A 13,711-nucleotide genomic window follows, 5' to 3' on the forward strand; every position below is an offset into this window, starting at 1 on the left:
AAATTCTTCTGATTAGCTTTGAGATAACAAGAAGAGTACTAACATAAAGGTGATGCAACAATGATGTCCATAATTGGCAGCAAATCAAAGCATCTCTTTTAGATTTGCACCTGTTTTTTAAAAGAATAGTCTGTGATGTTTCACTCTTTGAAGAGAAGCCTGGTTTTCCATTTTGGAAATCGTAACTGGACTTTGTGACAAATAGGATCAAAAGAGCAAATCTACAGCAAAGCAGAGTGCAAATTAGCTTTCTGAACAATAGATTTAAGGAAAAGATTTAAACGTTTTTTTTTTTTTTTAACTGAGATCCTGAAAATGTCTTCATTAGTAGTGGAGTCCAGGATAATTGTAGTTGTCATCTAACCAGGGGGCAGCATGGTGGATGAGTGGTTAACACTGTTGCCTCACAGCAATAAGGCCCTTGGTTCGCAACCCAGCCTTTCTGTGTGGAGTTTGCATATTCTCCCTGTGCTTGTGTGGGTTTAATTGCCCATAGGAGTGTGTGTGGTTGTGTGTCTATATGTGGCCCTGTGGTGGACTGCTGGCCTGTCCAGGGTGTACCCCTTCCTTCCAGCAGATCCCCGTGACCCTCATTAAGAAATAAGTGGGTGTAGATGGATGCATCTAATCAGGGTTTCTTGTGGGTTCACTAAGACGCTTAAAGACACTTTTAAAACCACGTAGACTATAGGTATGGTAGGGATACTTTCTGACCAAAGTATGAAGTATACACAACCATGCACTCAGTAAGTAATTTTACTTACCAAGTGTGTTTATATCACATTGTTGCAATGCGCAACAGTATATCACAATAGGTCCTAACTATATTTAACTGATTATTCATTAAATACAATCTGGATAAGCAACAGAAAATGATTGGATTCAACTATTTTATTGAGGGTCCATATTTTACGTAGGATAAGAGGCCTGTAAACAGTAATAACACATTTTTCAGACATTATTTTTGAAGAAATAATTCCATTCTGTTATGCCCTATAGTTTTTCAAGAGCAGCCAACAATGGATTTTAGTAGTTGGAGGAAACATAAAAGCATAGTGCCTGTAGGGTAATGCACAGAAGTGGTGTTTCTATTTAAGACTTACCTCTAGCATGGACATATTATTATCAACCATGATTTCTCCCTTACACTGTCACATTTGGTAGGCTATATAGGCCTGACTGAATTTATTCAACATGTTCTACAGAGTATGAGGGGGGTTGCTCTTTATGACGTGACGGTGTCTTCCTCCACAACTGTCGAAACCAGGAAAATAAAAGCAATTCACAGGAAAGGAAATATTCTCACACATTTCCACAGAGATAGAGAGAGAGAGAGAGAGAGAGAGAGAGAGAGACAGGATACGATGGTTTCCATAGCAATTGTCGGCACTGTCACATGGTTACCTAGGAACTAGTCCTCTGATGCTGTGCAATTTATTTGTTTATGCTTGGCAAGTCTCCAGCAATCACTGACACAGAACAAAGCCATTTCTCACAGTTTCATTTCTGACAGATCAAGAACTGCGGGTGAAATTTGAAAGGTCAGAGGTTTGTACAATGTCAAGTATTTCGTGAAAGAAAAACTCCATCCCAAATATCTTAATTTTTCTGAGTATTAAAATTACATCTAAATGTGTAGGGGGGGCAAAGTCATGCACAGGTCAAAAAAGAAGCATCAGCACTGAAACTCCATTTGGTGCAGGTTGATTGATGCCCAGTGGATATGGATAACAGATAGTAAAAGAAAGTGCATTGTAGCTCAAGCTGAGTGAAGATTAAACGCAAAAGCCGTCTTAAGTAATTTATGTAAATATCAATCACTCTTCAAAGCTTTAGTTTTAGCTTTGATAAAGCTCACCAAATGCTCCATTTGTCTGAAAGCATAATGCCTTTTTCCCTCACAATTTGATTACTAGGGCTGGAGAGTGAGTCTTTACAAGCAGCTGGATTACAATAATCACATTACAAAATATCTGATGCTCTGATTAATTATAGATACTTAGCTAAAACCCAGAGTAATGTCATTTCAGATACATCTGGCAAGAACCAGACTACTTAAATGTAAGACTGTACATTAAAACATGGACAGGCAGTGGCTTAGTGCTTAGCACTGTACCTCACAGTAAGAAGGTTCCTGGTTTGAAACTCTGCAGGGGCCTTTCTGAGTGGAGTTTGCGTGCTCTCCCTGTGCATGCGTGGGTTTTCTCCAGGTACTCTGGTTTCCTCCCACAGTCCAAAAGCATGCATATCAGGTTGATTGGTGATTCTGAATTGCCCATAGCATAATCCATTGGAGAAGGAAACGGTAACCCACTCCAGTATCCCTTGCCAAGAAAATCCCACTGGGGTCATGAAGAGCTGGATGCAACCGAATGACAACATTAAAACATACATGTTCCTAAAATAAATTGTACATAAATTCTACTAATATTGGATTTGTTAGCACAATGTCTGGCATTAGTTTTTAATAAGTGTTAAAAGCAGTACCTAAGTAAATGTGAGCAAAATGCATTAGTTTGGATGTAATGCATGACCTGCAAATAATTAAGATTTTAACAAGTAAGGTCCTTAACCCTGCTGATACTCCTGACCTTAACTGCAGTTTTCTACAGCTACAATATGCACTAATGTGTGGATCAGAGTTACACATTGTGAAGGTGAGGTTGAATAAAATGCCAGCCAGCCATATCACAGTTACAAGAGCAGATAAAAGTGAGAAAATTATGTTTACATCACAGCAAAAGTGTACGAGGGTGTGTAGAGGGTGTGTAGAGGGTGACGTGAGGTTTTGAACTCATCTGCTTAATGAGAAGACCGACTTGATTAAACCCCCCCACCCCTGTGACTGCCTAAAGCTGTTCCCTTCTTCTAATCAGAGATCACTGCAATTATGGGTCTCTACAGGGCGGTAAAACATGATTGCTCAAATGGTCCTTTTACTTTAGAAAGAGAATCTCAGTCGCAGGAGGCTACTATGCACAAACTCCTACATGGTGCTGAAATTGTCATCAAGAATCAAGCGTTTCCTCTCATCACCAGATTTGTGTATCACTTGGCTAAAAAAACAAGCAGCAATGTGTTGAAATAGTCTAAACCGAAACAACTGCTTCTTCCTGTACTACCCAGGTCTCCTCAGGTTCACCATCCCATACCCTGTTTCAGAGTGCCCTCTACTGTTCTAGCAAGTACATAGCTCTGTAAGCAGGGTGTTGTGAATGAAAGTCCTGCTGTAAAATCTCAAATACCGCTGAAAACCTAAAATATGATAATGATCTTAATGAGAACAACGTTTAATTTGGTATATCTTTGGTTCTACCGTGTGTTTCGTTGTTTTAGAACCACGGACGGAAAATTTCAGTTGAGATTGACTTCACTTTATCAGTTAATATATTAGTTTAATGTTCTACACTGTGATCAGTCTCCTTAGAGACCGTCAAAAATTGCCATTGCCGACTATATTTCAAGTCGTCAAGGCGGGGTATTGGGTCAAGTTTTCAACTAGCAATAATCGCGCCTCGGATAAACCTCATAGGCTACGATACTGCCACTGCGCAAAGCTGGTGAACAAATCCACACCACAGTGGTGTGTCTCTTGGGCTCACACCTCTCTGTTAGGGTTTCAACTATGGGCGTGGTTTCGATGTTCGGGGTTGAAAATCGACTGTAATACAGAAATATAAACCATGTTATCACCAGTGAGGAGCCATAAAGACCTTTAATTACACATCCATAACAATTTAACGCGCAAAGAGAAGAATGGAGAGTGATTTCTACGAAGATAATACACGGTTGTCATAATAAAAACAGTAGGCTGGTATATATCTAAGGTAATTTGATGTAATTACGTGTTCGAATCAGGTCGTAACTTGCAATGAATAAGAGACAAAGAATAAAGCTGCAACAAAACTAAAACAAATCAACCTTAAATTTGAAAGAAGTTACAAGCGGAAATGACGTAGAATCCGGTACGTCTTTGTTTAAGGCTCCCCAGACTAGGACGGACTGGAAAAATGAATGAACATCGTATCTATAATTGCAGTGACAACATGTACAGACGACGGATCATACTGAAACTACCGCCTGTATGTCCTGAATAAAATACATGAATATGGCTGTAAATAAGGTACAGCAAGCTGAAAACAGGTACGGCCTACAAGAACAGTCCTGAATAATGTCCGGGGAGGGACAATATTTTTTCTGTTTTTGACTTATAACAGTGGAGGCTGTGTTTGCGGCTGTCGAACTGTGCTAATTAAACACTGAGCTGTTTCTGTTATTTAGTCCAGACTCATCGACGTCCATGAGGTGGAGAAACAAAAGAAACGTTGTATTCCACCTCTCTAGTTACCACATGTTCACATTGATCACAAAGTCCGAATCTGATCATTACAGCTTTAAATAAAACAGAAACAAGGAGAATTTACTGGATGACTGGTCTTGTTTTATCTTGAGCATCCGACTGCTGAAGCTGTCGGATGCCATTAGTTAGCAAGTGAGCCATTTACATATTTAACATATAATGAGTCTCTTCAGAGACCATCAAAAATTGCCATTGCCGACTGTATTTCAAGTCGTCAAGGCGGGGTATTGGGTAAAGTTTTCAATTAGCAATAATCGCGCCTCGGGTGAACCTCATAGGATACGATACTGCCACTGCGAAAGAACAATGCACGAACACGAACAACAGTGGGATGTCCCCGGGCCACACTCCTCTCTGTTAGGGTTTCATTTCTTCATCTTAAACTATAAGCTCGTTCATGGGGTGCTTCTCTTTTGAAGGTTGCTGTTGCTACAGAGTGCAGCAACCTTCAATCGTACAAACACAGATTAGAGCAATCCGAGATGTCATATAATCTTAATCACGCGACATCACAGTTTTGTCCTACAATTCATGGTTTCATTGTCCCAGAGTTTAAATGCCCCACAGTACAGGCAGCGTCACACTTTAGAGCATTTCACCCTGTACATAGAATTATAGAAACGAAGACTCACTCAGCCCAGGGAAATATATGGCACCTCTAACTACGTGTCAAGTAATTAATATAGCTACGTCTCTATTTAAGTATAATTGAAATGTATTTGAAATTATTGATAGAAAAACTGTAAGTTTTACTTCCATGTTATTTTATTTTAAAACACATTGATCAGTCTCCTTAGAGACCGTCAAAAATTGCCATTGCCGACTATATTTCAAGTCGTCAAGGCGGGGTATTGGGTAAAGTTTTCAACTAGCAATAATCGCGCCTCGGATAAACCTCATAGGCTACGATACTGCCACTGCGCAAAGCTGATGCTCTATCGGTACGGACAAGGGGGTCACTCCGCTACACATGTTGTTTACTTACGGTGTAACAGCTTCGTTTCAAAATAATCACACAGTCTTCTAACTATGATGAAATCCATGTAATTGACCTCAGTGGTTTTTGTTTGCTCACTTGTTTTGCTCATTTTAAGTTTACATTTATTTTAAATTGTTACTGACGCAGGGCATCATGGGATTGTGTCTGCTATCCTTTCATTGCACTGTCACGCCCAACCCTGCTCTCACGGTTCCTCCATTTAAAGGCGTAACGTTACTAGCGTATCTTTTTTTGCTAGCTTATCTTTATATACCGATAACACACGTGTTGCCCGTAACACACGACGTTTATTTTGAACACAAAAATTAAGATGTAAGCAGCACTCGTCGACGGTGGCCTATTTGACCAAACTTCTAATAGGAGGAGCGGGCTAACATATTATTTATTACACTCGGTGCCTCCCGATTACCCTATATTTATCAAATATTACACTAAGCATTCAAACAGTTTACCTAGCCGACCGGTGTTTAAAACGCTGGAAGACCCCGACCCACTCCTCGAAAATGTAAATCTACGAAAACACCACCAGATGCCAGTATAACGTCAGACAATTGGTGTCTTCCAGATTTTGACTGATTTGACGTAGTAAAAATAACTGATTAGGGTTAGGGTTAAGGCTGAGTTCAGATTAATTTAAAAGAAAAAAAAATATGGAGCAGGAACAAACTTCAACACAAGAATGAAACCTGTTTCTTTTTTTTTTTTGCTTGTGCTATATGTATGTAGCTACTAGATCACCTTTCATAATATTGCCTTTAACTCATTCCATGCTTGATTATGGGCTGTCACTGATGCTAAGGATAAAATTTTAAATATTTAAAATCCTTGGAAAAGTTTCAAACATGAACTGCACTGTTGTTAGTAGCGACTCATTTCTTTCTAAACCTCTCCAAAGGTTACAGAGCCATATGTTTCAGAAATGCAAAAGAAAATAATTAAGACAAAATAAGCACCTGAAATTTTCTCCAGATTAAGAAGCACAATTTTCATCAGAAAAGTGAGAGTCCACGGAAATGATGAAGAAATTTCACCCCAAGTAGAACTGGTTTCGGGATCAAGACTAAATTTTCGGTCATATTTGGTTAGCACTTTGGATCTAGGGCTTAGCCTTGAAGTTTTGATGGAGGTCCTTGAACAGGGTTGACAAGGGATATAACTCAGACCATTCATCAATTGTAAAATCATCTAAAAGCCAGTCACTGGAAGACAGGATGTCAAAATGGGGATTGTCTGTTATGAATGTGTATTTTGATCAGGTCATAAGCCTTAATAGTCACATGCACACTGTGTGTTCATGGTATGACACAAACTGTAATTTCACTTGCCTTTCACTTGTTGTGAAGCTTCAGTGGGATAATGCAGGTGCTTCTGGGTGCTCAGCCGATAAGCACTGGCATGCCAGGTGTTAGAGCTGTCTGCACTGACACATTAGACAGGGATTTGCTCCTGACAGAATGTCAGGCCAATGAGGCTCATAGAGGAAGGCTTGGATCACTGTCAGGCACAGGTAAGTATGCAGATAAGGGGATTACACCATGTTTGCGCCAACTAATCTCAAATGAATCCTACCAGCCTCTGTTTCATCCTCACCTAGAAAGCCCAATTTTCTTTTTCTCAACCCAAGAAGTACATTACATGAACATGAGTTCAATTCACAAGATGATCCTGTTAACCTGGCTTACAAAACATTTGAGGACACACTGGGTTATGGTCATTTAACAAATGTGATACTAATAATCGTCTCTAATTGTCAATGTCACTTGTTCCCCCTTTTTTAACCAGCTCCACATGATGTATAGGTTTTTATAATAACCCGGGCTATACAATAAATAAGATCCCTTAGATTTGACTTATTGAACAAATAGCACACTGAGAGCAATAGAAGTCCCTTTGGGCTGTGGCTCTCCCTGCTGGTAAGCAGTGAAATGAAAATAGACTGTAACAGATGGTTTAGCTGTTTCTGCCATTCAGCACAGGCTGCTGGACAGCCCACGTAATATCAAGCCATCCAAAAGGGGCTCAGTGGATAGCCTATATTACCCACCACGCTGAGACATTATCCCATAAACCATCAATTTTAGGAGAGTGCAAAAAAAAAAATCACTGTTACACTTGGGTTATGATCTAACTTATCTCACACCTTGTTTTGGTTTGGGGAAATGTAAGCTTATCAGTTAAGTCTGTAGACTGTGTATGTGCCAGCTAGGCTGATACAGTACATCTTACAGCGTGCCGCTTTCTCCCCTTAATCACTATACATACAGACCTTAGAAAGAGACACTGCTTCCTTGAATTACTGATCAGTGACTCAATAGGGAAAGGATATGAAGCACACTTTCTGTCATGCAAGCTGGTGTGTGTATTTATTTTCCTACATGTCAGAGGGGCTGGATGTAGACAAGCCATTGTGTAATCTGGGCTACATCACATCAGCCTGGTTAAGGGACATTTATTGATGGTGAGAGTCCCTCTGTTCCCTCTTAGAGTGGGGCCACCTGGACAATACAGCATGAGCTGAGCAAACTGTGATTAGATTGTGTTATAAGCAGAAAGAGAAAAACAATGACATTTTTCTTGGGTAAAGTGACAGCTGAGCCGGTGCAGGGGACATCTGATAAGAGAAGACAAATGTCGCTCATGGTGTCTTTTAGTTTCTCCCTAAACTTCAAGGTCATATACACAGTGTTACATTACTATTTTAGTTTCACTCTCCTATACTACACAACTATATAAAATATTCAGTATACAGTACTTTTGTATTGTATCTGCATTATTCTCTACATTAAAGTTACGTCTTTAAACATCCGTTTTCTCATTCAAATAGTCTGTCTTTTTCTCTGACATACACATGCTTGCAGACTGTTCACACCAACCCACACACTGCTGCCACCCTGCTATTCCCAGCTTCTCGTTATTCCCAGACTGAGTCAGAATGGCACCATAAGCCTGTCTGTCCGTTTTATGCCAAACCTGATGTCTCCTTATCGCACATGGCTTTGCAGAGAATCTGAGCTCTGCTTACAGTAGCCATAGCTTGGTTTCTTACACATCCCTTTGTCTCACTGTAATTACTAAAGAGTCATTTTGACAGCTGGAGGCACACATAGCTAGGCCAGGAAGCCAATCAAATCACAATGGTCCTTATGCTTTAAATAACACTGCTCTGTCTCCCTGTCGAGCCTTTCTTCACACCTTTATCATTCACCACCATGACAGCTTCCTGTGTCTGTGAATTGCTCCATCTGTTATCTTTGCATCTTTAGATTTGCCACTACAATATATCTGACAACTTTCACATAGTGATACAAGAAATAGCCAGAGTGATTGGTACTGCTACTACAATACTGCTGCATAACCAATGGTACAGTTGTAAGAATGTGTAAAATAATGTTACATTTGTTTGATTTTTTTTACTGAACTAACCAACATGGCATTAATATTTCCAATAGTAACACCTGAACCAAAAATTAATGCTGTGATGGTAACATTTTTGTAAAGTATATTTCTTAGTGAGAAGCTAATGAATACATTCTGCATACACCCACTTGTATTAGTGAAAAATGTTCAGGTCCTAGACAGATACATAGATGGATAGATAAATAGATAGACAGATAAATAGATTGATAGATAGCTAGATGACTTTATTAATCCCTAAGGGAAATGCAGTCCTGCTTCAGCTCCTATATGCAATATCTGTATGTACGTGATCTTTTTAAATAATAGATTTTTGGTGATGACTTATGCTAAAACATGCTTCAGTGTCTTAATGGGCTAACTAACGATGTGTGGAATTGATAATCATTTACTTATCTTGGATACAATTCTCTATTATGTTGGACTGTATCTTTTTGTATCTATCTTAATTAAAACCTACATCTTTGAAAATGCAAATCATTTACTTAACCACACAAAATATTCATGAGCAAATTATTACAGGGTGCCATCTGTACAACACAAATATATATTATACAGTTTTCATAACTATGTTACTATGAAAAAAGCTAAAGGTAACAAATGTTTGGGAACAGGGTCAAACCACAGCAGCTGCAACAGGGTAGATGCAACATTACTACAATATGCAGCAATGCAATACATTGCAGTGTTGTTGGATTAAAAATAATCATTCTGCAGGTAAATGACAGAAGTGTACATTTACCTATTTGTCAGTTGCAGTGTTCTTGTATTGGATTGCATTGTCTTTGATGTAGCCTATTGGTGTTACTTTGTATACGTGTTTATATTTAAGAAGGTGGATATAAAATGTGGAACTACCAGTTAAATCTGTTGGCAACCTCAGTGCCCTATTTAGCTTTCACAAGCAGCATATAAACATTGAATGAATTATTTATCAGTAGATAGAACAGTAAAATATAACTGTAATACTACATAATATGTGTTTATAGGAAACGTTGTAGTTGTTGAGAAATAATGAATACATTAATTCACTTTTAAAATGTCCTTACAGCTGCATGCAACTACATTCTAGCAGTGTATGTTTATATACAGCTTTTAAATAGTAGAAGTTATGTAAGGGTGTAATTGTGTTATCCTCCTGTTTGTTAATGAGCTGGTTAGTTGATGAATCAATACAAGCTGCCACCCACAGAGGGCAGTCTAACTACATGGCAAACAGACAAGAACCTTGAATCTGATATGACCACTACATCATTATGGACAACAATGCTGTATCATAAATTAGGTTGTATAATATGTTGATGGTCAAACATTTTGCAGCCCAGACCAGTTGAGGGACACTGTATGACAAATGGTTCTGTTTGAAACTGGCATGATAACCGATCATCACTATTCCAGTGACATAAAGACGAGCTGCAGAAAGGTGGAAGGCACATTGATCAAAATGTCATCACCGTCAGGCTGTCTAGTAGAACAAAGTGAACTTCTATTCCACTTTAGTGAATTTAGAGAGCTTTGACTTGGCCTTTCCTGGCTCCCAACATCCCCTGGGCTAGCATGTTCCAAGACTCAGCAGCCTCATTACTCTTTAGACAAACAGGTTTGGACATATTGAACTCAGACCCAAAACAGCCTGTCTCTACCCCACCGCTTTCCACTCTCCAAGCTCTATTTGTGACTGGGGAGTGTTTGTCTCTCTCACTCTATCTCTGGGTGTCTGTTTGCTTGACACTTGTCTGGCTTGGCCTACTTTCGCCTTGATCTCATCAGTCAATGTGAGGACCTGTGAAGGCCATCTCCCCATCTTGCTCTGTGAATCTCTGCCAGCCCTGCGCCTTTGTCAGCAGTTAGGGACTGACTCACACCCACGCAGTCTCCAGTCTTTGCTCCAGGGCCCACTGGGCAAAGGCAGCACATCTCCCTAAACAGACAGCCTCATTTGCATACCCATAAATCACTCACAAACCTGACACCAAGCCACACGACAGGGCATGGTGCTGAGCCATAAAACTTAGTGTGCCAAATTGAAATGTTATGTGGTATTAGGCTCTAAGGCAAAAATAAGTTATACGTATAGCCTCTTGAGCGATGATAGAGCCAATCAAGCTTGAGACGTATATAAACACATATGGCCCATATTTGAAATGAAAGCAACCTTTACCCCATAGCTATGCAAGAGTTAAGGATGTGTGAATTTCTTGTTAAACCCCCCAAAAAACATATGACTGATTTAAAGGTTGTTGAATGCTTAAGTAGAATGAAAGAGAGTTGCTAAACTTTGCTAGGTTTAAGTGCTGCAAAATGATAGTTCTTGTGACTAACGAGTCTGCAGCCATGGTACAGCAAGTACACCAGTAATTTTAGTTATAATGACGACTGATACTGCTCCTGTAAGGGCATATTCAAATGGGGCTCAGTGAAATATAAATAAAGCAGTAGTTGCTTTGGAAAATATTTTTAAACCAAGCAATGTCCTTGAATTCCCTTCCCACAGTAATCTGTGTTCATTTGTATTAAATGCCAACAGTTTATTTATGTTTTAGTTAGTCATTTATTTGACAAGGAAAGTAGAATTATTACAAATACGATCATGTAGGGTTTATTGTAACAGCTAATTTAGAATTATTGGCCCCTGCTCAGCTTTTAGATACATTAGACTATTTAAAATGAAACTGGAATTTTAAAGGTACAGGAAGAGGCTAATCTAATATAATTTACATTAAACTGTATGTCATCATGTTTGCACAAAACAATGCAACAAAAAAAGCCAAAGACCATAGCGACAATGCTATTAGTAGTATATGATAATCTGTAATCTGTAAATAGTCAGTTCATGTAAGACAAAATGAATTGTAATGCAGCAGGAATATGGTTTAAATATAGATGCTGCTGAGGCTTCTGTTGCTGCCCCATACAGTCAGTGAATGTGAATGGAATTGTTGGTGATGCTCAAAGGATCAATGAATGACATTTGGAAAAACTCAACAGAAATGTGTCCTTCTCTGGATAATTGACAGGGCTCTCTGTCAACGGGTTCCACTGGGAAATACTGTAGAGTCTTCAAAAGGCAGTACACAGGCTAGTGAAAAAGTGTCCACAGTGATGTCTGTTAATTGTCCAGAGTAGTTGTCTGGATAGACACATGCTGTGAGCTGTTTTCAGCTGCCATTGAAACAGCTGTAGCTCCTGGGTGCTGAGGTCATGTCCTCTGTATTGTTTGTGGAGAGGTGAGTATTACAGACCTGAGGAGGAGTTTACAGCCACAATTACAAACACTTGCACACATGAGCAAACCTCAGCATGTGGCGCTACACCGTGTCTTTGTATAGTACAGTTAAAGAAAAAACACACTTTGGGATAACGGCTTTTTCCTGGTGTCAAACATTTTCACAGTGGGCTTATTTTGACATGCCAGAGCTAGAAAACCACAGTGGAAACATTAAGTAATGATGGCTGAGTTCAGTTCAGCTCTTTTTAGATACTTGATGCTTGTGTTACGGATGCTGACTCACGTGAAGTCGGATTTTTCTTACAACTCAAAACAACATATATACTTGAAAACGACGAATAAACGATTAGCAGAGGATGGTTTCGATCCATCGACCTCTGGGTTATGGGCCCAGCACGCTTCCGCTGCGCCACTCTGCTCCTGCTGAGTAAAGAAATAACCTGCAACAATCTTTACTGGCATAGCGTAAGAGTAGAGGAGCGTCTGACCTGAACTGACTTATCTCTAACGTTATTAGTAACACCTGTGCTTCTTTACTGTGGCAAAGCAAAATGTAGTGGAAAAGCCTTATTGGATTATTTTGGTGGGAAATATCTCAGCTCAGCAGCATATATTCCTAAAAAAAATTCCAAATAAACCCAAAGCTGTTTGTATCTTAGCCTCTGCAGAATAACTTGGAAAATGAACAAGCCTTTTAAGCTTTCCCTTCTTTAGCCTACAGTAACTTGTCATGGACCGTGTTAACAGACGTGTTATTTCATGGAACTGCATCCTCACATTTCATAGGATTTCACAAGGGCGAGAAACATCTTTTTGTCATGTGACTTGACAGGATTGGCCTGTGTAACTGTGCATATAAAGGCTATATGGCGGGAACTTTAGTGAAGCCAAAACCTTTGTAAACGTTCCTTGTTTTGCCTGGAATGGCCTGGAACCGTTCCCGAAAGTCCTCTCTTGGATCCCGGACCACAGCGCTCCCACCTCCGGCACAAATATTTCGGTGCGTCGGCGAACAGACGACACAACTTGCTCCCCCTCCCTCCACCGTCTTCTACTACTAGCCGCTTATTGTCTGCTCTCACACACACACACACACACACACACACACACACACACACACACACCCGTGAGTGTCAAATGGGAGGGGTATAATTCCTCTCCGTACCCGGTCGGTCGCGTCAGTTCTCCTTCAGTGCGCCTCTCTCTCCTGTTCCTCTCCTCCTCTCCCTCAGCACAGCCCCATGATTTCCAAACGCGATGACAGCCAAGGCGAACGCGTGAGCGGATCCCACAGGTGTGTTGCTGCCAACTGAGCCGCGGCTCCTGGAGACAGACACACACACACACACACACCTGGAAATTACCATGTGACTCGGCACCTGGGCGGAGAGAAAGTCCCTGATATTCTAAGCAGAGTCTTTTGTTGAGTTGTCCGTGTCGCCTTTCCACGGGAATTGGCAGTTCGGCCAACCAAGTAGCCCGTTGCTTTTCTACGGAATAGTGCCTTTCTGAACGACGCCTGAGGAGACTAAAATGTGAACTTGTTTTCGGACTTTTTATCGGTTTTTTTTTTGTAATCTCATAAGGAGGAGGTGTTCTTGAAGATCTGGACTGTTCGCGTGTGTGCAAACTACCCTCTCCGCTCCTTTTCCTCTAAGGTGAGTTCCGGGAAAGCTGGTGTGTATCCCGGGGAAAGTGAGGCAGGACT

The 13,711-nt window shown here is 40.2% G+C and overlaps 1 protein-coding gene and 4 non-coding genes across 5 annotated transcripts in view; 1 reads left to right on the forward strand and 4 right to left on the reverse strand.

Annotated features, from left to right (window-relative positions):
- Positions 1 to 3,418: 3,418 nt before the first annotated feature.
- Positions 3,419 to 3,559, reverse strand: LOC113133631 (U4 spliceosomal RNA). Its single transcript, XR_003296002.1, has one exon. It is a non-coding gene; the product is annotated as a U4 spliceosomal RNA (small nuclear RNA).
- Positions 3,560 to 4,524: 965 nt separating this feature from the next.
- On the reverse strand, positions 4,525 to 4,665 carry LOC113133632 (U4 spliceosomal RNA). Its single transcript, XR_003296003.1, has one exon. It is a non-coding gene; the product is annotated as a U4 spliceosomal RNA (small nuclear RNA).
- A 483-nt stretch (positions 4,666 to 5,148) lies between these two features.
- Positions 5,149 to 5,289, reverse strand: LOC113133630 (U4 spliceosomal RNA). Its single transcript, XR_003296001.1, has one exon. It is a non-coding gene; the product is annotated as a U4 spliceosomal RNA (small nuclear RNA).
- Positions 5,290 to 12,350: 7,061 nt separating this feature from the next.
- Positions 12,351 to 12,422, reverse strand: trnam-cau (transfer RNA methionine (anticodon CAU)). The gene has a single exon. It is a non-coding gene; the product is annotated as a tRNA-Met (tRNA).
- A 761-nt stretch (positions 12,423 to 13,183) lies between these two features.
- Positions 13,184 to 13,711, forward strand: part of plxnb2b (plexin b2b) — a 114,179-nt gene continuing 113,651 nt past the window's right edge. The window contains exon 1 of the mRNA XM_026310768.1: positions 13,184 to 13,661. The gene's annotated coding sequence lies outside the window, so the exon portion shown is untranslated. The remainder of the gene's footprint in view (positions 13,662 to 13,711) is intronic.

The sequence above is a fragment of the Mastacembelus armatus genome, chromosome 6 (genome assembly GCF_900324485.2).
Source record: "Mastacembelus armatus chromosome 6, fMasArm1.2, whole genome shotgun sequence".
NCBI lineage: Eukaryota > Metazoa > Chordata > Actinopteri > Synbranchiformes > Mastacembelidae > Mastacembelus > Mastacembelus armatus.